Source organism: Tursiops truncatus, chromosome 12 (genome assembly GCF_011762595.2).
Source record: "Tursiops truncatus isolate mTurTru1 chromosome 12, mTurTru1.mat.Y, whole genome shotgun sequence".
NCBI lineage: Eukaryota > Metazoa > Chordata > Mammalia > Artiodactyla > Delphinidae > Tursiops > Tursiops truncatus.
Genome location: NC_047045.1, coordinates 47,104,774 through 47,132,772, shown reverse-complemented (window position 1 = coordinate 47,132,772; position 27,999 = coordinate 47,104,774). Strand labels below are relative to the sequence as shown.

Below are 27,999 nucleotides of genomic sequence, written 5' to 3'. Positions count from 1 at the left end.
TGGGAGAGAACAGGATGAGAGATGTAGAATTTCAATCTCGCTGTTAAGAAAAGACCCAAAAGCAGTCTCAAGCACGATGTTTTTATTATTCATTATGGTAAAGGGGATACAACAGCAGTTCCCTTCTTATCCTCCAATTCTGTGTTTCATGAGCATCTCCTAAAAAGGAGCTGAATTGCGTTTGAGAGACAGAGAAACAGGTATTAAAAGTGCAAAGGTCAAGTGGTGTGTCTGAATGGAATTAAACAGAAAAGATGAGGGGAAGGCCTATTTCCCTTTTTCCCCCCAGCTGCCTCTTTGGCCTCAAGGGATGAAGGCTGTCGGCTGGAGTTTTTAATAGTGGCATGTGGATGCCAGGGTCATACTTGACTGCTCAGTTTACCTCTCTGACCAGTTGTGGTTATGGGCACATCACTACTGCAAAATTTCCATTCCACTCTTCCCCTTACATCATCCAAACCTCACTTAAGACACACACTAGCACTGTTGAATTCCTTTAGGAAGCAGAAGTTGAATCTCAGCAACACTTTCTCTAATGTTGCTGATTTTGAAGACACTTCCACTCGTGTAAGGAAGAGTAGACTTTGGTCTGTGATTCAGACCTCCGTCACCAGGCATTATGACCAATCTGTTTAGCATAGACCACACCTGTGTGTTTATCAGATTAAAGCTTCAAAGTTATGCTTCAGAAGTGATGGATGATTCTCTCCAAATTGCTCAACAGTTGTCTGGAATTGCTTGTACTACTGCAAATACCCAGTGCCCATATACTTTCCCCGTGCCATTCTCTCACTCTTTTTCTTTCTCTCCTAAGTCTGGTTGAATCTACACAACAGACACTACTAAACGCATGGCATCTAGAATGATAGAGCTTCAGAGTTTCATTCACTTAATTGAATTCATGCAGGAGAGAAGAAAACAAAGCTGGTGGGAAATTTGTGGAGAGGGGAAAGGGAAAAAGAGTAGAATGGGTAGGTCTTAACAACAAGTGAAAAAGAAAATTTCAAAAAATGGTACTTATGAACTCCAGTGATAACTGAGAGCTGTTCAGGCCTGAGGGGAAAAGTAATCACAGTTCACTAATTGTCTAAACTCCAAATTGTGTTTGCTGAGCCATAACAATGCAGACACTGCATCTTGATCAATAAGAGAATCAGCTAAGACAGTGGAAAGTGATTGCTTGTGGTGAAGGGGAAAATGGTGGAGAGGTGGGGAGAGGCACCACTGTTTTGCTTAACAAAGCTGTAGGATCGACTCTTTAAACCATGTACAGATATAAATTTGACAAAAATAAACATTTTTTCTAAAGAAAGGGAAAATACAGAAGTATAACTCTGACATTTTTTTTCTCCATTGAATTCTTGGTGTTGTCAAGGCACCTTCCTAAGCAGATTGCAGCTAAGGGGGAAAAGACGGGGTCGCCATCAAGAGCTGCAACAATTTCTTAGTTGAGCTAACAAATAATTGTCACAATAAATCTATAGACAGATTCATTAATTTGCTAATTGTGCTTCCATTCTCTGGAGATGCCTATCCTTTCCTCACTGATAAACCTTCAGTTTCCCAACAGAGAGATTCAGCTACAATTCAACAAGCAATTTCTTGTCTTTTGGGTTGACATAAAATCATAGAATATAATAAATGGTGAGACATCATTTTCTAGTTAACATCTTCTGGCAGCAAAGTGGGGAAGGTAGGAAGATGGTAAACAATTTTTTTTCACTTTACAAATCAAAAATTAAACACGGTTGAGTTTATTCATTCAGTTGGATATAGTAGATTTTTTTTCCCCTTAGGTTTGTAAACATCGGTGAGTTGTTAAAGTCAATGGGAATAAGTTATCTCATACTGGGTATCTTTCAACATTACTTGGTCAAATAGTGAGAAGGCAAATAGTCTACCTCTAACCCAATGACAATTTCTCTTTTATTTATAAATTCTTTTTATTTTTAAAGCATTTCTACTTAATCTTCCCAAAAAAATACATGAAAATATATTTGTGATATTTTTGTTTACTCAGAAACCCAAGTGAACTCCTAATTTTGTACCTAACTCCAGTTTCTTATTTTGTGACTCAGACTTGAACATGCCATATTCTCTATTTGGTAATAAATTTTAAAGAGGCCAAAAACCTTACTGAAGGGCAATTTTTCTCAGGGCTAATTTAGTTAGAGCTGACTTTGCAAGATCATTAGACCCTGTGAGCACTAGTTACTTGTGTATTGATTCAGTCCTAAAATAATGTCTCTGTCACCCAGCACTGAGGTGTGTACAATTCAAAAACAACAACAAACAGCCACAATGTTCTATGTGGAACCAGCGTAAAGGCCACAGATTTCTGGTGAGATCTCAAAATAATGAGTATCATCCAGCCTTAGAAGCCAGCTAGCATTCTTGTGTCAGTTCTGTCTTGAGAGCAACTAATCCTACTGCATTAGTTGGGACATATCCAACTGCTAGTAGCTGAAACCCCTGGCTCAAATCGGCTCACACAATAGGAAATATATTGTATCGTAGAATGAGAAATCCAGGGGTTGGGCAGGATCCAGAATTAGTTAATACAGTGTCTCAGGAATATTACCAAAGACCTAGAGTCTTTCCATCTTTCTCTACCAACCTCAATGAGTTGGTTCTGCCATCAGCTTGGTTACTTCAGGGTTGCCGGAAGATTGCAATTCTATGTGTCTGATCCAAACACACCAACATCCAGAAAAGAAAGGAGCCATGTCTTCCAGAAACCCATGGACAGACCTCTCTTACATGTCATTGGCCATGATTGGGCCACACACCCGTCCTACACTATGGAGGCAAAGAGGATGACAATACCATGATTGGCTAAGACTAAACATCTGGGATGAAAGGTGGTTTAGGAATCAAACACAAAAGCTACTAACTTTACCTCTGAGACTTCTTCTGTAGTTTTACTCTTTGACCTCCAAACCAACCTTTTTTGGTGTGTTCGCTAAGAAGAAATGCAATTCTATCATTCCTTCTCAGTTTCTTGGAAATTTTACTCATATTATCAATTGTCTCTTCTCCCTCCTATATATAAAACATCTCCCTTGTCCTGTAGATATTCGAACATACTCAAGTCTCTCCAATCTTCAAAAAAAGATACCTTCTCTAGATCCCACATCACCCTCCCATTTCTCATCATCCTCTCAAAGCCAAACTGTTGAACTTGCCGATTCATTATCCCAGTTTTCTCACTTTTCCTTCACTCCTCAATCAGTCTGGCTTCTGTCCAGTAACTTCATATAAAACTCGTGCTGAGATTATCAGTGATTTCCATGTTATAAAAGTCGACGGGGTTTTTAGTCCTCACCTTAGACTTTGACAATATTAACTAATCCTTTCTGTATAAAACAAATTTTCCCGGTGTATCCCATCATGACCCACACGTTTCTAGTCTTATTCTAACCTGATGGCTCCTTCTTAGTCTTCTCTATAAGCTCATTCTCCTACACCCAGCCAGCAAATGTCATAATTCCTCAAGTCTCAGTCTCTAGACCCCTTCCTTGTCACTCTACACCCCCTAGACAAGCTCATCATACCCATGATTTTAATTATCATCTATATGCCAATGGCTGCCTAAAAGAGAGGGCCTTTCTTATTCCTTAGCAACAAGCAACCATCAGCTGCAAGCAAGGGCAGGTCCCCAGTGGCTCCTTATTTTTGTTGACGACTACAACTTCACCTGTGAGACTGAGCCGCTCATGCCTCATATCTCTGATAGTTACTTTCAAAATCCCAAGCTTTCTAAGTTATCGACCATCACCCACAGGATGATAGCCATATATCCTTAAACTGACTTGATCTCCCACCTTTCCCACACGCTTAACTTTTTTCTATGCCTTCTAGGACTCATGATATGTTATCAGAAAACTCCTCTTTTTATCTTCAGCATCTTCACCTTTCTTTGCCGTAATTGAAATCTGAATGTCCCTTACGACTCCACTCCCTCTGAAGCCCTTTCAGGTGGGTGCTGCTTTTTCTCTTACACTCTACTTAGCTTTGGTCCCAGAACTAGGATAGGAAGCCTCTTGCTTCTTGTTTCTTCTTTCACAACGTTTCTCCTTACACTTCTTTAAAATCTACATCTCCTTTGAAATTCACGACATCACACTTGACAACTTACTACCCCTCCTTATTGCTGTCACCTATTGACCTGCTGCCAATACCACTCATTAACTGATCATCTTAGTCCCTGACTCACTTTCTCATTCTACCTGTTCCTACGACGACTTTTGTTTCAACATTCAAATAAATGACCTACTAAATGCCTTGATTCCTCTGTTCCTTAGTTCCAATGATCTTTTCATCAGCTCTTCCTTCACTCCCGTGGTCCTTATCATCACAAAAAACTGAGTGCTTTCTAAAATACGTATGTCAAAATATCCTATTCTCCGACCAACACCTCCACCATCTCCACCACCTCTTCTTTCGCCCTCATCAGTTATTGGCCTCCTACTTCACAGAGAAAATAGAGGCTGTTGAGAACTCCCTCAGCTTCCCACAATCAAGCCTACAAATTTACGTCTTTTGTTCCCTCTCAGCTTTCACGATGGAAGAGGTATCCCTCACCTTTCCTAAGGCTACTCGCATCACCTGTGCTCTGGAGCCTATGTTCTCTCACTTTCTCAAGGAACTTGATCAAGCAAGTACACCTGCCTCTCCTGCAATTTTAAACTCTCCCCTCTACTGTCTCCTTACAGTAAGCATTTGGACCTGTTCAAATCTCTCCCTTCCAAAACAACAGCAACAACAATAACATTACCTCTGAGTTTGTCAGAGGAATGCCTTCTAGTTAAAGGCATTTTATCTCCTTTACTGGGAAACTTCTTGACCATGTTGTCTACATTTGCTCTCTCCTTTTTCGAACCTCACACTCACTTATCACTCTTATGCAGCCAGGTTTCTACCCAACTGCTCCCATTCACCACTCCACAGAAACTGATTTTTCCAAAGTTACTGAGGACCTCCTAGTTGCTAAATCCTGTAGACACTTCTCAGTCTCTATTTTGTTGACTCTTGTATAACGTATAAACCATGTAACACAGGTGACCCTCCTGAAACTCTTCCTTTTGTTTCTGTACTCTTGGTTTTCTTTCTCTGACTGATTCTTCTCTGTTTCTCTTGCAGGAGTCTTTTTCTCTGTATGTCCTTTAAATGTGTTCTTTGAGGCTCTGTCCTAAATTCCTCTCTTTTGCTCCACAACCTCTCCTTAGGCAATCTCGTATATTTCTATGGCTTAAATTATCATCTAAATGCAAATGACTTTCAAATCATTTTGAAATGATTTGTCAGGACAAAGTGGTTCTCCAGAGCTTCTGACTAGTATAGATTACTGCCTACTGCACATCTTCACTTTTTTTTTTTTCATCTTCACTTTTTTATCCCACAAACATCTAGAACCCAAATCACTAAACCGAACTCAGTATCTTTCTCCTGAAATAACCTCTTCACAACTTCAGTGAATGGCTGAGATATTGTGATTTATAAGAAATACATTTCTCATATATTTGGTCTTTGGCCATGGTTCCTGGCTCACAGCTCCTAAAACCCTTGGAATTTCCTAAGTGTTATTGTTGTTCTCTGTACTATGACCATGTAATCACTTCTGAGCCTGAATTTTTCTGTCAGTGAAAAATGTAATAATTATGTCTGCAGTAAAGTGTAAATTAAATGAGAGAGCACATGGGAAATACTGGCTACAAACACAGAAAATGCCAATAAATACATGTAATACATATGGAAAGTCCTTCCCCATTCATAGCATGGTTTTCTAATGACTTGTAGAGCTGAGATTCAGTTTCCCAATCTGGGAGCCTGCCACTTGACGCATGACAACCTCCACCGTCATGGTAATCAATAAACCAACAGCCATCAAGTGTCTCCTCTGCACAGGACACCAGAATGTGTATGGGGTCTGTAGGCTTCTTACGAAAACATAGGGCATGCCTGCCACATTCAAAGAGCTTAAATCTAAATGAATATATTGGGTTTTTCATAACAGCTTATGATGAAACCCGAACGAACTTTTTGGCCAACCCAGTAGAAACACTCAAAGAGCAGTCGTCGGGGAGGAAAGTGAAAGTTGTGGCTGCCATCAGTAAGGCTCCAGACAAACTCTGAAAGTCATGCCGAGGCCAACAGCATCTTTGGAAATAATGGCCCAACAGTGAACAGAGAGCCTCAAGGCAGCAGGTGTATTTTGACAACTTACCACTGAAACTTTTAACACCTTCTTGAGGACTAGAAGGATTTGTAGCGGAGCTAAGGGTACCAGAGTTCCAACACTGACAACAGTCAACACTCAGACCTCGAGACTATGTCTCCAACTTAGAGAATCACAGTATTAAAATCCGAAATGCATGAATGCAAGTACTAGTTTGACTCATACATGAGCGTATATGTCATATTTGGACAAAGGCCCTTAGAAAAACATTTGAAATATAATTTGTATATGAATAATCCTTGGACCTTTTAGTTTCAGCTCTAACTTGATCTCCCCAAATTTCCACTAAAATATTTGTAAAGAACCATACAGGGATGTATACATTTCTGAGGTTGCAACCGAAAAATGATACTCAGCTGATGCTCAGAATTTGAGAGGCATTTCCTCTAAGAGTACAACAGATAAAACTAACTACACAGAGAAGCTGTATGATACCCACATGATAATAGGGAGCGAGACAACTTTATTAGTCCCCCCTGTTTAATCACTGAGTCAGAAAAACATCAGTCAGAAGACTGGGCAACTTGCCATCTGCCCCGGGAGGGATGCTTCCGGAAAAGTCAGAGTCCCTTCTCCTCCCTCCTCTCCCTCAGAATCGCTTTCTAGTGTCACACAGAGATGGTTACTTCCAGAAGACAACCAGGCACAAAGAGGGAAGGGATATAAAGATCAAAGGGGATAGATGTGGAGGACCAGTCTTCATAAAGTTTTAAGGTAGGGCTGTCAGGAATTGCTGATGACAGCACGCATGAGGATTGAAGTTCTTGCATATGCAATTTACACAGAGTGTTAGAAAGTCGGAAAGCAGGGTTAGGAGAAGACCTCATGTCAGTTCAATAGAACTGCAATGGAAGAAAGCCTGCTAAACATCTGAAATGAGGTTGGAATGAAGTATTACCCAGCTGTGTAAGAAGGGCGTTTAACTAGAGCTCAAGAGCAGAGTTGAGCCAGAGAAAACTAACAAACTCTGTGGTTGGCAAATAATGGATTTGGGTTGAATTCTTCTTCTCAAAAGATAAGGTTTCTTAAAAATAACCATCCAATTCTCAGTCAGGATTATTAACTTCAAGCAACAGAAACCAAATCTAACTATCTTAAGCAAAAATAGAGGATTTACTTCAAGAATAGACGGGAGGGGATCTGTTTCATTCATTCATTTATTCATTCATTCAATGAGCCTTGATTAAACTTCTAGTATATGTCATACACACAGACACACATATATGTACTTAGAATAGTATATGTAGTATAGCATATGCTGTATACATTGTATATACTATATATATTAGATATACAACATATACTACACAACACTGTCACTGTTCTACACTATAGACATATATATGTGTATATATGTATGTGTATATATGTAAGTATGTATATGTGTGTGTGTGTGTGTTTGTGTATGTATGTAAAATTCTAGATAGGCTTACCCAGACTTCAGAAAACATGCTGCTGAGGAAGGTGACGGATCCTGAAGCAAGATAATTCCATGGGTAGAGCACAAAGTTTCTGAAAAATGGATTCACATGGCAGAGATTAAGAGGGTGTTCTAATGGAGCATCTCAGACTTAAGAATGGGTTAGCAAGATCACTAACTCCATCCCTTTTTTCCCCCTTATACTATGGAGAAAGTCATATTTAGTATAAAGTTTTAAACATTTTCCTATTCACAATGTCTTTTCCTTTGGTTATGCCAAAACCCCAGTAGAATCAGATAAAAACTTGGTGGAATTGCGGAGCAGAGAGGCACTGTGGAGTCGGTCCTCACACTGGTTCCAGGGAGAGGGAGAAACATTCTTTGACAGGGACCGTGTCCAGGAATGTCAGAAAGTGACTAGAAGCAAGGTAACTAGTAGCCCATGGTGCAACTGGGACTAACAGGGGCTTCATATGACACAGCGAGCAACTGCCAGATGGGAAACTCGGGAACGACTTAAGACATTCTTCCTTTCTCAGTATACACTAGACCCAGGGTTTTTCTCCAGGGACACTTGTAACATCTAGATGGGACAGTTCTTCCTTTTGTAAGACTGTCCCACATTCTGCAGGGTGTTTAGCAACCCTGCTACTTTCCACTAAATACCATAAATGAGCATCAGTCTATCTAAAGATCTCACTCCCAGCCACCGCTTACTTCACAAAAGATAAAATATGCTTTCTCCCCTGTGGGGCTTCACCAGTATCAAAGAGTGTGATCATCTTGTCAAAGTGTCAAGCTCCTTCCTAGGTCACCATTGTTTACTTGCCAAGAAAGCCTAGAAAACATAGATAAGCCAGAGATCAGTTGCCTAACTAAGCGACAGTGGGAGGACCACCTCATTAGAGCAGTCCAATCAAATGCAGACAAAGCGCTGTTCCTGTAGAGGAGACAGGAGGGATTCCATTGGGGGAGGACAATTGTAATTGCTAATGTGCCATCATTTTAAAGATAATTGGGGTATTTTTTAAGAGGGAAAAGTCAAATCTTTTCAAACGGATTTCTTTCAAGTACTAAATGCCTGCCAGTTGACAAAAGAGCTTAACCAGGTGTTGGCTCTGCTGCCTAATGAGATGGTTATGGAAATGCACTTGGAGTGTTCAGCACAGTTGGTTGGCCTGGACATGTTTAGGGAAAGGGGAGTGGGGAGGATGAAAAGAGGCTTAATTTTTCTCCAATTATTTAACTGTTTCATTTTACTTAACACACACACACACACACACACACACACACACACACACACACACCCCACATCGTTTTCTCCCTACCAGGAGTAGAAATTCTGCTTTCAGAACTTCCAGAAAGAAATGGGTAAAAGAGATGCATAGACCTTTAATGCTATAGAAACACCACTCTATTATGTTGTTATGTTAGTTTTCTTTTTCTTCAGAAATAGTAATGAAAAATGTTCCCACTGTCCTCTTGAAAAGGCTTTTTGTTCAGTGAAGCCCAGTTGGGACTTACGGGATTAATCAAAGCATCAAATGGCTACCTCTTTTCTTAGAGAAAATACACGTATGTGGGAGAACCAAAAGAAGGCAAAGAGTAAAAGAGAACAATGGAAATACTTTGCCCCTTTATTTTGAAGGACATTACATTTTGTGTCTGCAAAATAACACTAAAGCAGGTCCCTGTGCGAGGCTCTGGGTAGTGTGTACAGTCTGCCCTGTGTGCCAAGATGCTGTCGGTTCAGCATCACCTCAGGTACCACATGTGGACCCACTAGAGCGGAAAACGCCCAGGGAAAGTGACCTGTTCACAATGGTGGCTGCTGTGGCCATGGATGCTATTTTCTAATAAACTGCTGTAAACATTTCTGAAAGCAGGTAAGAGGGAATCAAAATGGAAAAGAGTGTACTGTTAGAACAGAGAGTGATTGTACAGCATATGGGTTTGCTCTTTCCAGAAAAGATGTGAACGTAAAGAACCGATAAATTGCTGCAGGCATGAAAGCAGAAAAGAAGGCTCTCTCTTCTAAATAGTAGATCCATGGACCTAAGCCGCCTCAGTCTCAAAGTAAAGGAAATAATCTGAACCACTGGAATTCCATGGCGCTCCAGAGAGATAATTTAATATATTAATTTACCAAATACAGTTCTTGGGCCTCCAAATTATTTCTCAGAGATTATTGGATAAGCATCTTTGGAACAACTAACGTAAATTAATACTTCATTTAACTTATATCTCCTTCTCTTTTCATAGAAAAGACAGAAAAAACTTATAGTCAATGACAGCCAAGAATCTTGCACTTGAGGTCTCTCTCTTCCATAATTACGTGAGTTTTTCCTAGAAAGAGAACAACTATATCAGGTCCAATAGCAATTTTCATTAATATTTGCCAGACTATGTAGATGAGTTAAAATGTTTAGATTCAGGCTTCCCTGGTGGCGCAGTGGTTGAGAGTCCGCCTGCCGATGCAGGGGACACGGGTTCGTGCCCCGGTCCGGGAAGATCCCACATGCGGCAGAGCGGCTGGGCCCGTGAGCCATGGCCGCTGAGCCTGTGCATCCGGAGCCTGTGCTCTGCAACGGGAGAGGCCACAACAGTGAGAGGCCCACGTACCGCAAAAAAAAAAAAAAAAAAAAAGTTTAGATTCTACAAATATTGACACACAATGAATTCTTTTATCTCCAGACTGTGATGTTTAGACATAACAAATGACCATGAATAAAAAATCTCCTGGCTGTACACCGCACTTTGATTCTTAGAATAAATCAATTGAAATATAGTTCCAGTGACTGTATTATAATACATATTTGTAAAGGGTTTAATAATTTCCCACAAACTACACAGGTATGTTTCTAATTTAAGATATTTACTTTTGAGCAGTCCACAAGTAGATACCAAAGCTCCATTACATGTAATATTTACTACAAAAATTTGGAGAATTTGGGCTTAAAAAGTAACTTTTGTGGTTTACCCAACTATAACTGATCCTTGAATTTTAATCAACATTAGACATCATTAATGTAGATGTCAGAGTTAAGGAAAGAATCTAGTTAAGTGATTCTCACATCTCAGTGGTGAATTATTTAGGATGCATTTTTGATAGAGTCATTTCTTTTGCTTAAAAATAATATGAGCAATGTAGTATCAGCCACATTTTATATCTAAAATTCATCTGGCTTCAATGGAAAAGTGTGGTTACAATGCAGAAGGAGGCTGTTGTGTTTGTGTTTGTTTTGTCTTTACTAGTTTCTCAGAAAAAATTAGAATTAAATTTACAATGTTAACTTATTTTATATGATTCATTCTGTCAGTAAAGAGCTTTAATTTTGAGAATATTCTGTTAGGTAAACAATTTCTCAGGATTATTACTTTTTTTTTTTAGTCTTATTACTTTTTAAGGGTAATGAAACAACCACAAATAGGCAACCAACTGTTACAAAGACTATGCAAGAATGAAGAATAGACAAGGCATAATGGAATGAGAGCATTTTGATAATTTTCTTCTTCCAAACTCTGAGCCATAAAACAAACATCTACTCCCATTTTGATATGTCCAACCTCTCTTCCTTAGCAAGAGGAAGTCCAGAATTTGACCTACATCTTTAAATCTAGATATTTTAATCTAATCATTTTGAATATTTCTTACATGAGAGGATGAGCTATAAATACTGTCTTTGTAAATCCCAACAAACTGATGAGTGTGTATATGGCTAATATTTGAATTAATATTCTGCAAGTTTAGAGGTATTTGTGGATGCCAAGTACTATTCTCTTCCAGAATTAGGCTGGTAAATTAAATACACTTCAGATTGCCGGAAATGAAGGGGAATCCGTTCTAAGTCTATTGTGATCTTCTGTTCTCCTCTATCAGTTCTATGGCAACATTTCAAGGGCAGTTGATCACAGTGTAGAACTCTGGAAGTTTTTAGAGCTGAATTCGTTTTTGAAAAGGAAAAGTCGTACATGAAAAGGCTTAAACTTTCTGAAACAATTGCAGTTACCACAAGAGCAGGAAAGTAAAGTGGAAATACCAGAAAAGGGCATGCACACAGTTTTCTTACCAACTCGCTCTGTAACCTTGGGTCACGCAAACTTTTTGGTGTTTGTTTCCTTAGCTGTGAATAGACAGAATTTCTATTCAATACAGTGTATGAAGCTAATGTGTAGATACACACACATAAACACAAATACATAAAAATGCTAGATAAAATAAATCAAATATTTTTCTTATAGTTACTAGAGTTCCAAAGTAAGCAAAAGATGCCCACAGATACCAGAAAATATGAAGAAATTTAAAATTGAAGGGGTGACAAAAGCTAAATAGTCCTGAAGAGTGTCAGGAGACATGAGGTAAGGGGGTAGGATCTGGTGCCTGAGAGAGGTGTATAGCTGAGGCTGCAAACCTTGTGTTTAGTGAGGACTGAGCTCCCTGCCTAAAGATAAAAGCCAGAAAGAAGAGCTCAGTCCATCCATGGAACAGTGAAAGAAAAACTCTGCTCACTGGCTTTTTTTTTTTACTGTTGTGTCCTCTCCCGTTGTGGAGCACAGGCTCCGGACGCACAGGCTCAGCGGCCATGGCTCACGGGCCCAGCCGCTCCGCGGCATGTGGGATCTTCCCAGACCGGGGCACGAACCCGTGTCCCCTGCATCGGCAGGCGGACTCTCAACCACTGCGCCACCAGGGAAGCCCAGCTCACTGGCTTTTATCATGGAAAGCAGGCTGGCAGCACTGAGTAATGAAGAGTAGATTTGTCCTCAAGAAACTAAAACCAAAATCTGTGCCTGGATATTGGGTACAATTTCTCATCACCTTCATGAAGTTAGAACCACAAATATAGAAATTAAAGAACAGTATAGACATTTTATATATATATATATATATATATATATATATATATGCTTTCTACCTCTGTTTACTGAGAGGGCCTAGAATACCTCAATAGCAGTGAGCACACGTAGCACCCAGTCTTGCTTTCTAAATACCATTCTCCATTAAAGAGAACCAGGGACCGTTGAAGAAATGGCTGCTTCTAGGGCTGGAGCAGGGAAAATATAAGATGGGCTTGAAGCATCTTGAAGTACCAGAAAGTAAGGAAGCAGTCATACAGAAATCTTTTAAAATCTTGTTATACACAATTTACAAAAGACAAGCCTCACCTACAACTTTTTGACCTAGAAATTAGAATTATTTGCCACAATAACAAATTAAAGAAGAAAATGTTTGGTGATACTAATTGATGCAAAAAAGTACTTGATAAAATTCAACATGTTTATGATTTAAATAAAAATTAAGAACAGAACGATTATTAATCCAGTAAAAGATCTCTACCACAGAGTAAATCTTACACTTAATAGTGAATCTTTAAAAGGATTCATTTTAAATTCAAAAACAAAACAAGAAATCCCACTGTCAACACTGAAATTCAATATTATAGTAAGGGTCCCAGACAGGATGGTAAGAGAAGAAAAAGGATAAAGTATCAAGAAATGAATTTAACAAACGATATACAAGGTCATTATGGGAAAGTTGTAAAATTTTATTGAAAGACATAAAATAAGATCTGAATAAATGGAAATATATAGCATGTTTGTGGAGGGAATAATCAGTAGTTAAAAGATTTTAGTATGCCAGATTCTACTTTATATTAAATTCAATTACAGTCAAAGTTCAAAAAGTTTGTCAGAACTTCTGAATATTTTCCAAGAATAGCCAAAATAATTTTGAAGAAGTACAAGAAAAGACTAATTGCTTTGCTGGATAGTCGAGATTTAATATGAAGTACTGCATAGTATCAGCACAGGTAGGCTCAAATAGTTCAGTGGAACAGAATCGAGAGCCAGAAACATACCCATGCATATGTGAGATCTTATTATCTGATAGACATTCACGAGCTCTCAAGGAAAAGACAGGCTTATATCCAAAGCAAGAGATGTTTGGATGAAGGCTATCCAAAAAAGTACTTTAGATCCCCTCCTCGTACCACTTAGAAAAATAAAATTCAGATGAATTAAAAATCTAAATGAGAATAAAACTTAAAACATTTTAGAAAAAATAAACGGAAAATATCTTTATGACCTTATAACAGAGAAGGATTTCTTAGAAAAGCGCTAAAGTCACAAATCATAAAACTGATGTGTATTTTAGATGAAAAATAAATGATTCCTATTGATAAATGACTCTGGCTAACTATTTTCAGTTGACCAATACCCAAGATATTTCAAGAATGAGATTCAGAATAAATTTGCCAGAAAATTCTTTAATCCTCCTTCTTAGCTTTGGCTCTGAGCTCCTGATATCAATGTATACCATTCTCATCATCACCATAGGTAAAGTTTTCATTGTTTTTATCCATTTTCCTTAATGTAATGCTCAACAAAACATCATCATTTCACCATGGACATGTACATCTTTGAAACCACACTTTTTGTTTCCTCTCAACTAAACAGAGTTAGTAATACCTCTTTCTTATTTTACAGAGATCAGGTATGTTAGTATCTGTTCCTTTCTTCATAGAGGTGTGAGAATTAATTTTGAGAAACAAATCTATATTTTATACTTTGACTGTCTTTGGAATCAGGCACTACTTAAGAATCTACCATCCTGCTTAGATTTTAAATCTTCAATCTTTTATCTCAAATGCGTACAAGGAATAGATTACTCATTTAAAAGGATAAGCCCAACTTTATTTTCAGTGTGATAGTTTGGGAACTTAAAACATCAAACAAACAATAAACAATAAACTCTATTGTTTATTTATCAAACAAACAATAAACTCTATTCAAGACCCAGCTGACTGGTTACTTTCCCTGATGAGTGGCAAAGGGATACTCAGTCCATAAACAGGTTTAAGTAGTAGCTTTACAAGTTTAACTTTGGGAAGCACCTGTACTTTTTCATCAGGATAATAACAAAGATGAACTCACTCTATACCTCTCAGCATGAAGAAAAGGGCTGGTCATATTTTTGGTGCCGTAGAAGCCAGCCTTCCAGCCAAACACTGTGTCATGGTTGCTTTCCAATACGGTAAGACTGAACACAACCTATCTCTGAGCTACAATATTCTTCACACTCAGCAGAATTTAAAGAATCTTCAGCAGAGGTGTAGCATTTACCTAAATCCAAGAGGCTCTGGGGGTGGTTAAGGATTTAACTCAACCAACTTACCCACCTGTTAAGCCTTGCAAGTGCCGAGACACTGGATACTCCTGTGCCCCCCCCCAAACCCCGCCCGCCACCCGGCATCTGCTCTTCTAGAACACAGCAGGGGCACTTAGTGCCCATAAGGGAGAAAAAATAAGTACTGTTAAGTCCAGGGGCCACAGCTTTTCTTGGATTAGCCTCCAAATGCTTAATAATGTACCATGCACAGAGCGACCATATAGTTTATCATCCACACCAGGACATGTGTGAGAGTGAACGTGAACTCTTAACAGTCAGGGTCATGAGAACAATGCGTGTTTGTGCAAACCAGTACTGTCCAAACACACCAGAATGCGTGGTGTGTGGTCCAACTGGCATGCACACGGGGGTTGCTGATAGTAATGATATGATGATAATGATGTGCTTAGAGGAAAATGTGTCCCATGCATTTCTGCATTGGGCATTGGTTACCAATTGCCGTGTCTGTGAAGCTGCTGTTTCTATTCAACCCGTCTCACACTCCTTAAGTTTAGCCTTAGTTAAGGAAAGTTTTCTGCCTGATGTAGCAAAATGCCATACTCAATCACAGACCCAAGGGACTGTTTCTGTTACTTCTTTATTTTCTGGTGAATGCTTTGTCACCAGCTTTCAATTTCATTTGCTAGAGCAACTTGTAAATATAACACCATCTGAGAATGTCAAGCCTTTTCTGTTTCTGTTTTCTGAAATTCATCTATTTCTAGAAATCTATCTATAACCACCAGCTTCTCAGTCTATTTTTTAGCCATCTTTTGCACTGATGTTGATGTGGAATTCATGATGAGCTGTGACTTTGTATGAGCATGACTGCTATCTGCCAGCATCTGGGAACTAAGCATCTGAGTCTTTGCTCAGTCTCTGTGCTACCTCACAAAAGAAACATTCTCCATCTTCACTATTTCTGTTTGGCAAGAAACTTTTCTCGGGTAGTCTTTGCAGTTAAAATAAATAAAATGTTATATCAGAATAATGTGGTTACGTTCCTATCTAGCAGCATAATGATTTTTTAAACATCTTAACATAATAATTTCGCATATTCAGCACAGGTCTTTATGTTTAAACTTGGGCTATAGATTCATGAACACGTATTCAGCCAGGACTTGCATTTTCATTAACCAGGACTTGCATTTTCATTATGACATCTTTATCATTTCACCACAATGTCTCAGCTTCCTATCTTGTAAAATGAAACTTCAACTATATTGTTATTCTCTAATTTTAATAAAGCTGAGCACTGAGACCATCATTCAGGGGGAAATTCTGACCAAGGAAACCCATTGAAATTTCCACTACCATAAATAGAAATGCAGCTCAAAACCCAAAATGCATTTCTTTTAACTTCCTGGAATTTCCAAAAGATTCGCTCAACTCTTCCGTTCCTCTTTTACCTTGGAGAAGGGTTCTCAGGTCACCTGCAGCAAACAAAAAGCTGGGTGAAAGTTTAGTGGCCCATCCCAGAGCTTAACAGTTGTAAGCCTATTATTGTTCACTGGCTTTGTAATTTCCTTCAACGTGGAACAAAGAGCATGCGAATAAAGTTGGCAAAAAGTTCTAATGCTAAGGCGCTGTTGGCATCACAGGGAGGAATAACCATATTCAAATTCCACAGAAAACTCAGCTCACATTTATTCAAAGTGTATTATAGGCCCAGTACTCTGCTAAGGACTTTATATATGTTGTGTCTGCTTATAATTGCAACAATATTATGAATTAGGCATTATCATTATCCCTATTAAAAGATTAAGGAACTGAGGTGTGGAAAGGTTAAGTAAGTTGTTCAAGGATACACTGCTCGTAAAGGGTAAAGCCAGCACTAGACTGAGAAGCAATTTACTCTGGGGTCCTAGTATCACCCTTCATACTCTTATGTATTACCCACAATGCTAAACTCCTACAATGGGAACAAGTGTCAGCAATGTGCTTTGGAAGAAATGGTGAATACCATTACTATGCTGAGACAAGACTTTAAGTAACATTCTAATCAGGAAGAAAAATGATCTAGGCAGCATTGAGAAAATAAGATTTGGTTTGCCTTCAGGATATGATGAGGAAAATGGCTCTAGAGATTTTTGAAACATTATGCTAGGAAAGGGTGTAAGAAAAGTTTTTCAATTATTTATTTATTCAGTCAGCAAATTTTCTGAGTGTCTGCTAGGTATCGAGGACTGTCTTACGTGCTCAAGATACAGGGTGAAAAGAGACCAAGAACTTAAATGCTAGAGAAGGAGACAGATAATATATACAAGTAGGCAAATAAAAATACAATTTCAGGTAGTAATGATCAAGAACTGTGAATGGTCTGAGGTTGTACCCTACTTGCAAGCTAGCAAGTTAGCCTGCCACAGTTTCACGGATGCTGGCAGAAGACCTAACGTTTTACACTGGCAAAGACTTTTTTTAAATGAAGACAAAATAAACAAATTTTCATAGGAACAAAAAAGGAAAAAAATTATCAGCAAAGAGACCAACACTAAAGGAAAAACCAAAGGGATTCTTCTTTTTTTTTTTTTTGCGGGATCCTCCCAGACCAGGGCACGAACCCTGAAGGGATTCTTGAGGCATAAGAAAATATGATTCCAGTCCTATGATTCTGGGGCCATGAAAATGCCAGAAGAAACAAAGACCAATTTTTTAAAAAATAAGTTTTTGGGTAAATAAATGCAAATGAATATTGACTATAAAAAACAATAATGTCGGGCTTCCCTGGTGGCGCAGTGGTTGAGGGTCCGCCTGCCGATGCAGGGGACACGGGTTCGTGCCCCGGTCCGGGAAGATCCCACATGCCGCGGAGCGGCTGGGCCCGTGAGCCATGGCCGCTGAGCCTGTGTGTCCGGAGCCTGTGCTCCGCAACGGGAGAGGCCACAACGGTGAGAGGCCCGCGTACCGCAAAAAAGCAAAAACAATAATGTCTTATGGGATTTTAAACATATGTGCGAACAATATTGTAAATCAACTATACTTCAATTAAAAAAAAACATATGTGCAAGTAAATACATTGCAACGATAGCACAAAAAGCAGTAGGGGGTAAGTGGGTTTGTGTTAGTCCGGGTCCTCTAAAAGCAGATGCCCAGACTGGAATAGCCACGCAAGAGATGCATTAGGTCAAGGCCTGTGAGGGGACATAGCGAGGGAGCTGGGGAAGGACAAGAGAGCTGTCAGGTCAAACCGTACATTCCATGTGCTTCTCACATGCAGGTGACACATTTACCAAGATTGACTACATGTTGGGGCATAAAATATGTCAAATAACGGAAATCAATCATAATATGTTTCCTGGACACTGTAATTAAACTAGAAATCAATAACAAAAAAAAATCTCCCAAATGCTTGGAAATTAAGCAACGCACTTCTGAAAAATGTTTGTAATCCAAAGATCACGAAATATTACATACCAAAATTTGTGGATACCAACTAGAGCTTCAAAGAAAATTTATAGCTTCAACGCATTTATTAGATACAAAGTTAAAGTTAAAAAAAATCAATGATTAAAATGTTTTTCCAAGAAGGTAGAAAAACAACAGCAAATTAAACCCAAAGAGAATAGAAAAAAGGAAGTAATAGCAATAGAAACAGAAATTAATGTTAAAATATGCACAGGTTAACATATTACAAACAAGTTTGTGTTTAAACGAGAATTGCAATTTATGACGAAATTGACATATACATGAACTAGCTCTTCTTTGACAGTTGAAAATTGTGCATAATCTCTTTTCCTCTTTGAACTTGTATTTTAATCCCACATTCTCCACAAAATTTTATACTAAAATATTTCATGCTTCATAGTATTTTATTCATCATCCTACCTTACTTCTCAACACTACACACACACATATATGTGCATCTATATTTAATTGTTTCATTTTTATATAACCATTAGGCTCTAAGTAAGGGGTTAGCAAACATTTTCTGTAAAGGGACCAGATAGGAAATTTTAGGCTTGAGGGCCATTTGGTCTTTGTCATAACTACTCAACTGTGTGTTTGGAGCTTGAAAGCAGCCAGAGATAATATGTAAACCACAGAGATGGCTGTGTTCCAGTAAAACTTTATTTATAAAAACAGGTGATGGGCCAGATTTGGCCCATGTGCTATAATCTGCTGACCCTTGCTCTAAATGATCAAAATATAGAAATATTTTTTTGCTAGAATGAGACATTTAGAATGAAATTTGCTGTCATTTTTCATTTCCATGGATGTTAGCACCGATTAAGTTGTTTGTATAAATAAGTATATGAGAATGAAAACCATTTTACTAGAGCAATGTCACCCAATTTTATGGTGGTTAAAATATTAAAATACTTATCCCAAGAAGTTAGAAAAACAACAGCATATTAAACCCAATGAAAAATGAAGAGAAATAATAGAGAGAAGAGTGGAAATTAATTAAATAGAGAAAGAAATACACAATAGAGAAAATTATTGGGACCAATCATTAAAAATGTAAGGATTTATCAGCTAACAATGTAAGTCTTCTTTCAATTTGATTGAAAGCAAACCATGAAAAGAACAAAGGAATTGTTATCCAGTTATTAAAGTCATTTACTTTCTTAACCCCAATGCTAATATTATGAAATATCCCTGTGTTTGGCCCTGTGGAGGGTGTATGAGAGAACTGGAAGTAAACATTTCTTTTGTGAAATGAGGAATGGAGGTTATGAAGGAGGAGATGGTGGAGACTCAGCCTCCATCACAGCGGCTTTCTGACTTGTACTTTCTCAGGCAGTTACAGTTTAGCACATAATATACAAGGAAATCAAGGAACACAAATATATGTCCTTAGAGCTTTCCATGCCCCACGTACCCCCTGGATTTGTCTACTCCCAGGGACACACATACCCCCATTTGTCCTAAGTGAATTGATTTTTTATTTTTCAGGATCTGAATCCCTTTGAGAACCTGATGGACGCTCTTGTCCATCTCCCACAGAATACTGCACATACACGTATACTCAAATATAGTATGTGAGTATGTGCGGTGTTAGGGAATTCTCAGACCCGCCCTGAATCTCATGCATGGATCTCAGTTAAGATTCCTTGGCCAGATCCAACAACCTAATTAGAAGGTGAAGGACTCAGAGAGAGAGGAATTTTAAGTGACTAGAAATAGCATAATAAGGTATTTGGAAAAATATTGGAGCCCAGGGACTCATTTTTTACAAAGTTCTTTTCTCTCCCTCTTCTCAAAATCACAGGCTTAGTTTGTTTCAGAAGTAGAATGAAAATTTGGATCTCTTGAATTTCTATTAAATAACAGGTATTTTTAAAAGTAAGGTAGTTTCTTTAATTTACCTAAATAAGCCAAATGTCTATGTTTGTAATCACATCTTTAGTTTGTCACTCTGGAATAATATTTTAAAAACCTCTCTCTGTGGGTCCTAAATATTGAAACTTTCATTCCAACAGGAAGTTGTGCTTCAAAAAAATGTTTGTTGGGTCAGAAAAAGGTTTTATTTTGACAAGGCATTTCAAGATTAAATATTATTTCTGGGGTCTGAAAACTTCTCCAGCAACCCTGAAGCACTCCCAGACAAAGATCAAAGAACGTATAAACAATGGTGCCAATACAGCCTGAGGGATTGCCATGGAGCCCAGTGAGCCAAATTACGCTATCTGCCACAGTCACCAAATTATTTTAAGATACATCAGCATTTCAAAATATAGTTATTGTATAGCAGTCTAATTGGGTTCTAAAGCTATTCATAATCCTGGTTTTTTGTTTGTTTGTCACCACCCTTCATGTTTATGTTCTTTCTACAAAGGTGTTCTAAAATATTAAGCTTAATTGCATATCATTTATCTATTCTATCAAAAAGTATTGAATTCCTACTATGGAACTATGATTCCATTCTGTGGGCACAAGCAGTGATTTTGAAAAGAGAATCTCTGACCTCATGAAGTTCACATTCCAGTGGAAACTCAATAAATCAATTAGGATTAGGGTCAGCTACCTACAACAAAAACGAAATGAAAGGAAACTAAATTACAGAAGCTTCAACAAGACAGAAGTTTGTCTCTTGCATAAAAAAGAAAGTCTGAAAGGTGAAAGATTGTAGAAGTAGCCCCTATTCTCCACTCTTTCCTCTATCATCCCCTTTGCTGTGTAACTTGCAGTTCCTCTCACTAAAGAGGTGGAATCCACTTCCTTGAATCTGGGCTGGTCTTTTGACTTGCTTTGGCTGACAGAATGAGGCAGAAGTGCTGGTGTTCTAGTTCCAAGTTTAAACCTTCAAGGACCTTGCATGTTTCCACTGGCTCTCTTGTGCCTCTATCATTACACTACAAGGATGTGCTCCAGGTGCTCTGCTGGAGGAAGAAAGGCAGATGGAGCAAAGCTGAGTCATAAATTGCCCCACCTGAAACCAATCTAGATCAGCCAACCCTCCACTGACCCCCAGAAGGGAGTCCAGCGTCAGATCAGCTGAATCCCACATACGTGTAAGAAATAGGTATTGCCGTACGCCGTTGAAGTTTTGTGAACGTTTCTTACTCAGTATTACTGTAGCGATGGAGAGGTGATACAGGAACAAAGCGGTCTGGGCAAGGGTGAAAGCTCAGAAGTGTTAGAGACCCACATGCCTTTAATTTGCTGCTCTGCCTCTTCAATTTGTGTCTTCTATTTCATGATCCAATATTGCTGCTTGGCCATCGCGTCCAAATTCTGGCCAGTGGGGAAAAAAGAAGAGGTAAAGAAGGGGACAAATGCTCCTTTTAAGGAAACTTCTTGGAAGTTTTTATACAGGAACTTATTTATTATCCTATCCAGCTACAAGGGGTGAGAACCGGAAACTGCAGTCTTTATTCCTATTGCCTGGGCCTAGATAAAAACTGGGGACTCTGTCACTAAGGGAGAAAGGGAGGATCGATACTGGGGAACAATTGGACGCCGCATGTGCCAATAAAATGCACTGACAGGAAAAAAGTTATCTATTTCTCCACTTTTGTTCACATTTAAGGCTCTTATCAAATGAAAGCAGTTTTCTAAACTTACCAAACATTTCTTTCTGGATAGATAGTGAAATTGCAATACTTTATAATTAAAGAAATATTAGTTCATAAATCCAAAACAGAATTTTTTCCTATGGCATTTTACTTCTTATGCAATTTAGCTTTTTCCCAAACGGACAGGACTTTTTTGGGTTAATAATTCCAACAGTGTCCAACTGTCTAAATAATTCAGCCAGTGTTATCAAGTGTTAGGACAAAGAAGCATTCACTTTTGTCTTAAGTGGTCATCAAGCATAACAACAGATTCCATCTGGAGTGAAAGGCTAGCTTTTAAAAAACTGGGGGTGGGCAGGTAATGATGAAAGGTCTAGAAGCAGAAAAGGAATCGCTTCAGCACATTCAGGGCCAAGGTTCAGGCCTGCACTGTAGAATTTGCCTGACAATATGTATTCAACTATATTTTTGACTAAGGGATTCAAATTTAGTAAGAGAATGAATGTACACCAGTAACTTAAATTATGATAATTTAAACTATGAATTAATAATTCAAACAATAATTTAAAATACGATTTCCTTCTTCTTGGGTTCTTAATTCCAAAATCAAATTCTAAATGCACTTGAGCAGAGCTATATGGTATTTTTAAGGATGTTAAATGAAATGTACAGATTAACTTTATATGTTTTATACACACACACACACACACACACACACACACACACACACTGCTAGAAATTGAAATCATTTCCTCCCCAAATCCACACCCCCTTACAGAAGCTGCTCACATCTGCTTCTCGGAGAGCTGGTCTTCACAATCCCTGCAAAGTGAGCAGTGGGGCAACTTACTGGCTGTAAATAACTGAAACAGTGGTAGACCCCTAACCTCAGATGGGAAAATTGTGTAGTTCTCTCTTCCAGAAGTTTGTAATTGAGACTCAGCAACTCTAAGCTCTTAAGTTGATGACCTGAGAGAACTGTGGCAGAGCCATTTCCTATCATATCCCTACTTAAGTACTGGATATCAGACTTCAAAGAGAATGGAGAATGAAGCAAACAGGAAGAGTTACGAGAAATCATGAAGCCCAAGAATCAGAGAGAGAGAGAGGAATTAGCTGCCTGTTTCTGATGACTTTCCTGGCTTGAGTCCCTTATGAAGCCAAATCAACCAACCTACTTGCATCTGGGCCAAGTTATTGTCTTCTTTCCTGTTACAAGCTCCTATGTGTACAAGCTACCGTCTAAGCCAGCCACTCCACTTGTGAACTCGGTCACATCCTCTTATCTCCTAATCAAGGACATCATTCCAGATATTATCCTTAATTTCTCCTGCAAAATCAATTATTTTCCTCAACACTAGATCACTCCCCCAGTGACAAAGTAGTGGCTGGAACATAGTAGAAGCTAAACAAGTATTTGTTGAATGGACTCACCAAAGGGGGAAAAGCACAGTCAATAGAGATCAGAGTTTCAGGGAAATAAATTGGCAATACTGCAGCGAGAAAAGCGAGTAGGAAGCGGGGGGGTGGGGGGGGGTGGGATGGGGGGATTATATCACTGAGAAATATTTGGGAAGGTCACAGCCCAGTAAAAGACTGAGATTTAGTCACAGGATTATAGAATGCTATTTCACTTCCACGCTTTATCACAACACCAACAGCGCTCCAGTTTAATATCAGTGGACTGACTGCAGCTGAAAGAACTGCAAGACACAGACTGTCTCTGAAGGTGAGGACTTAGGGAAGCCTCGAGTCAGGAAGGAAGACAAAAACAAGGGCACTAAAGAAATGTGAAGGCTCTGACACCTGTAGCAACAGCAAACAAGAATACAGCCCAACTTCTAGCCCCATTAATATAAATCCACCCACTGAGGGCTCATTCATCTTAGTTCCTATTACCTGAAACAAATGTCCAATAGTAGCCTAAGGAGACAGGATGATTACATATAATGTAGTATCCTGAATTAGATTCTGGAATAAAATAAGGACATCAGGGAAAATTAAGGAATTCTGAATAAAGTATGTATTTACTTTAGCTGATAATAATATATAAACATTGGTTCATTAATAGTGACAAACGTACTACACTAATGTGAGATGTTAATGGCAGGGGGAACTGGGTGAGAATTATATGGGAACTCTGCACTACCTGTGTAATTTTCTGTAAATCTACACCTATTTAAAAAGTTTGTTTAAAAATTATAAAAAAGCTGAAAATCATTGCTAAGTAATTGTCACTCAGCACCATAATGCTTGCTTCTCTGTTCATTAAAAATATCCCTTCTGAGATCTGGAGATCATAAAGTATCAACACGGTTTTCACACAAAATAAGACATCTTAGAGGCAAATGTTCAAATAACAGAAAATACTTGGTCTGTTATTTTTGATTTTCCTTTTCCACATCAACAAGACAAACAATAAGGCTGATAGTGTCACGTAGAAGGGAAAACCTTCTCTCCACTGCTATCCTAAAGCCTATTTAAGTTAGGCTTACAGGGGAAAAAAAAAATCAAGAAAAGTCATTAACATATATGGCTGTTGGTTTTGACAGTTCTTGGCATATTGTTATTTCACAAAGAATGCACTCCTTGGGGTGGAAGGTAGAAGTAAGCATTTGTGTTGGATATCTGCGGCCCAGGGCAACACGAGTGAATGTTCACGCAGACTTGTTTGGTGCCAGGAAGCAATGTGTGTTCTCTGGCCTTCCATGGGTTCATGGACCATAGCGACACCTGAACCTTCACTGTCCAATTTACTTCTGTCTTTGTAGCTCAACAAACATGTATTAAGTAGCTAAATATAAGGTTATAACTAAGGATGATTAAAATTCTGGCTTTAAAAAAGTTTCTAACCAAAGAGATTAAGTCATGTGCCCAATAGCTATAACAAAATATGTAAAATTCGGTACCATATAGTGGTGGATGGGGAAGTAAATAAAGGAATTAGAAAGTATGATTCCTAAAATGTCAGTTTCCATATTACTTAGAAAAACAGAGCACAGGGGCTTCCCTGCTGGCACAGTGATTAAGAATCCGCCTGTCAGTGCAGGGGACACAGGTTTGAGCCCTGGTCCGGGAAGATCCCACATGCCGCGGAGCAACTAAGCCCATGCGCCACAACTACTGAAGCCCGCGCGCCTAGAGCCCATGCTCCACAACACAAGAAGCCACCGCGACGAGAAGCCCATGCACCACAAAGAAGAGTTGCCCCCGGTCGCTGCGACTGGAGAAAGCCTGCGCGCAGCAACGAAGACCCAACTCAGCCAAAAATAAATAAATAAATTTACAAATTAAAAAAAAAAAAAGAGCACAGAGGCAACTATTTGAAAAGAATTTAAAATCACATTCACGTATTAGAAAAGGGTAGCTCTAATGATCACAACTCAGGTATTATAGAAATGCATTTTCTGAAGTACAAACTCTTTCTTGTCATTCTCCTCCTCCAACATTGCCCCCTTCTGATTGATAGCAAGCAGAATTGACCCTAATAGCATTCCCATAAGTAGAAAAAAATTGCTGAAGTCCAGATGTGTCAAAAATAACTTTTCCCTATAGTTCATTTTGAAAACTTGAGGCCAGTTAATTCTCTTCACACCACTCTGCCCGGTCATCCAAAATGCATGCCATTGGGATCATCCATCCTTTACCCTACCCTCATTTCTACCTACCTGGCTGTCCCTGTTCCTGTCTCCTCACCTCTGAATGTCACTTTATCTATTCCTTTGTGCCCCTTGAACTCCCAAATCCTCTGTAAATAAACTCTTTTCTTTCCAGAGTGTTTGCTGCGCTCCCTTTACCAAGAAATCTTCCCTATTGACTCTTAAGCACTTTCTCTTCTGTGCTCCCAAGTCTACTTCCTAAATTTACTCTAGAGCTTGTCACTCTGTAATAATTCTGTTTCCTATTCATTTTTGATTCCTAGGACCGAGGAAAGGCCTTACTAAACATTCAGTAAATGATTAAAGCAACACTTAGTAAATGCAGATTTATATGGTGAAAATGTGCATGTGTATGGTTTAGAGGAAGGGTTGATTGTATTTAGATTAGAGTTAATCAAGCAAGGCTGCAGCTCTCAGTGAAGTGAACTGGAGGATTCATCTATGAAAATACAACTCAGATCATTTAAAATGAAAAAGAAAAGGTGATTAAAATTTCCCTTTTTTCCCTCCAATCCTCCTAAGTACCTAAAGAAATGTAAGAGTATCATCAGATTGACAGCTTCTCTCTATGAACCTTCTACACTTACACATGCGCAAGGGCAGATGTGGCTGAGGTAAGAGGAAACAGCAGCCTCCGCAGCCCAATAAGAGGCAATTCACACGTTGGGAGATGTGGTCCTGACCGTGACTGCATTCTGAGAACTGCACTGCTAAGAAGAGAATAAAGAACCAGAATGTGAGTGGATGGCAGAGCTTCCTCAATTTCACTGACAAATGAAGAAATCAACAAATATAAAAGCAAAAACATCGTATTCTTTTCCTCATCAGAATTTACATTTTGAACAGTGAATGTCCAGTGATAACCCAAAGAATTAAATAATGCAATTCATGTTAGTGGACATTAACATTTCATAAACTTTTCTGTATAAATATTATATAATAATTTTTAAGTGCGATAAATCTCCATGGCTTAATATTATGGAACAAGGAAAATTCATTTATAAAAAAGCCACAAGTTAAATTTACCATTAATAACTATATTATATATATAGTAAAGGTCAAAGAGGAATTCAATATCAATAATTGAACTCTCAACAATTTCTTGACTTTTCATTTCAACACTACTTTTATTCAAATGGCATTACTAGGAAATAAAATAAGTCAGTAATCATATTGACAATTGGGTTATGAGAATAATTCTATGTTTCTTAGACCTCCTCTAAAGTAGAGATATTTTAAAAGACACTTGTCATAATCAGTACATGAATTCAATAACTTACACCAGTCTCTCCCACCCAAATGGCTTTCTGAGCCATTTGAGAAATAATACAAAACAGTAAGGTGCAAATGTAAAACAGATAGCTAGTGAGAAGCAGCCACATAGCACAGGGAGATCAGCTCCGTGCTTTGTGACTACCTAGAGGGGTGGAGTAGGGAGGGTGGGAGGGAGATGCAAGAGGGAGGGGATATGGGGATATAAGTATACGTATAGCTGATTCACTTTGTTATACAGCAGAAATTAACACAACAATGTAAAGCAATTATACTCCAATAAAGATGTTAAAAAAAAAAGAGTAAGGTGCATTAGGGTTAAAATATCACCTTTATTAGTCTTTAAGTTGATATGAAAGAATGTGGCTTAAATGGCAGCAACAATGTGTTTCTAATACTGTACCACAGAATGAGATAGACCCATCCACCTGGTCTCAAGCAGGGCTGAAATTCACAGGACTTCCCAGAGGGCAGCACGGAGGAGCAGACAAGAGCATATACTTCTAGTGGGCAGGAGCTCCCAAAGAGAAAGGAAGTGGCAGGAGTGGGGCTATATGTGTCTGGGTCCTGCTCCCAAACTCACTAGTCAGGTAAGATTGAATGGGGAAGGGTAGAGAGCAGGAGTGATGATAAACAAAAGTGACAACCAGAGACTGGAATACAAACTGAAAGATGCTGGAGTTACACAAATTCATGTCCCCCAACAAAGATGGAAACATCAGGAGTTGGGAGGCAGCGTTCCCCCCACTCCCCAAAGCTGCTTTGTTCTTTGCTGGTCTCTGACATACGCTTCTCATTTTGAAAACATCCTTCTCCACCCTCTGTTGTAATGGGTATTATCTATTTTCCCAGCTGGACTATAAGTTTCATGAGGGCAAGGAATAATGCATCTGTATTTTTAACTGTATTCTCAGCGTCTAATACAGAGCCTGGCATAGAGTAGATGCTCAAGTATTTTTCAGTGATTGAATGAATGAGTGAGTGAATATGAATAATATCCAGGCATGACTCAGCAAAGTCTCAAAGGTAGCGCAGGGGAGCCACCACTACTGCAACAGAAAAACAGATTGCTGCCTTTGTGTGTGAGCTTGTTAAACTTGGCTCTGGTTGGATCTAATTGCTCTCCCTTACGTCCCCTCACACACACACACACACACACACACACACACACACACACACACGCATGCAAACATGCACACAGTGGAATATTTATGATGGAAGAACAGAGTCCACTATTGAACATAGCTGTCTCATGACTGGGCAGCCAGGAAGATTTCCAGGCT

At 38.8% G+C, this 27,999-nt stretch overlaps 1 long non-coding RNA gene across 1 annotated transcript in view; it reads right to left on the bottom strand.

Annotated features, from left to right (window-relative positions):
- Positions 1 to 20: 20 nt before the first annotated feature.
- LOC117314489 (uncharacterized) overlaps positions 21 to 27,999 on the bottom strand; it is a 71,894-nt gene continuing 43,915 nt past the window's right edge. Inside the window, exons 2-3 of the long non-coding RNA XR_004529237.2 lie at positions 11,729 to 11,782; positions 21 to 10,240 (exon numbers count right to left, since the gene is read on the bottom strand). This is a non-coding gene — a long non-coding RNA (uncharacterized lncRNA). The remainder of the gene's footprint in view (positions 10,241 to 11,728; positions 11,783 to 27,999) is intronic.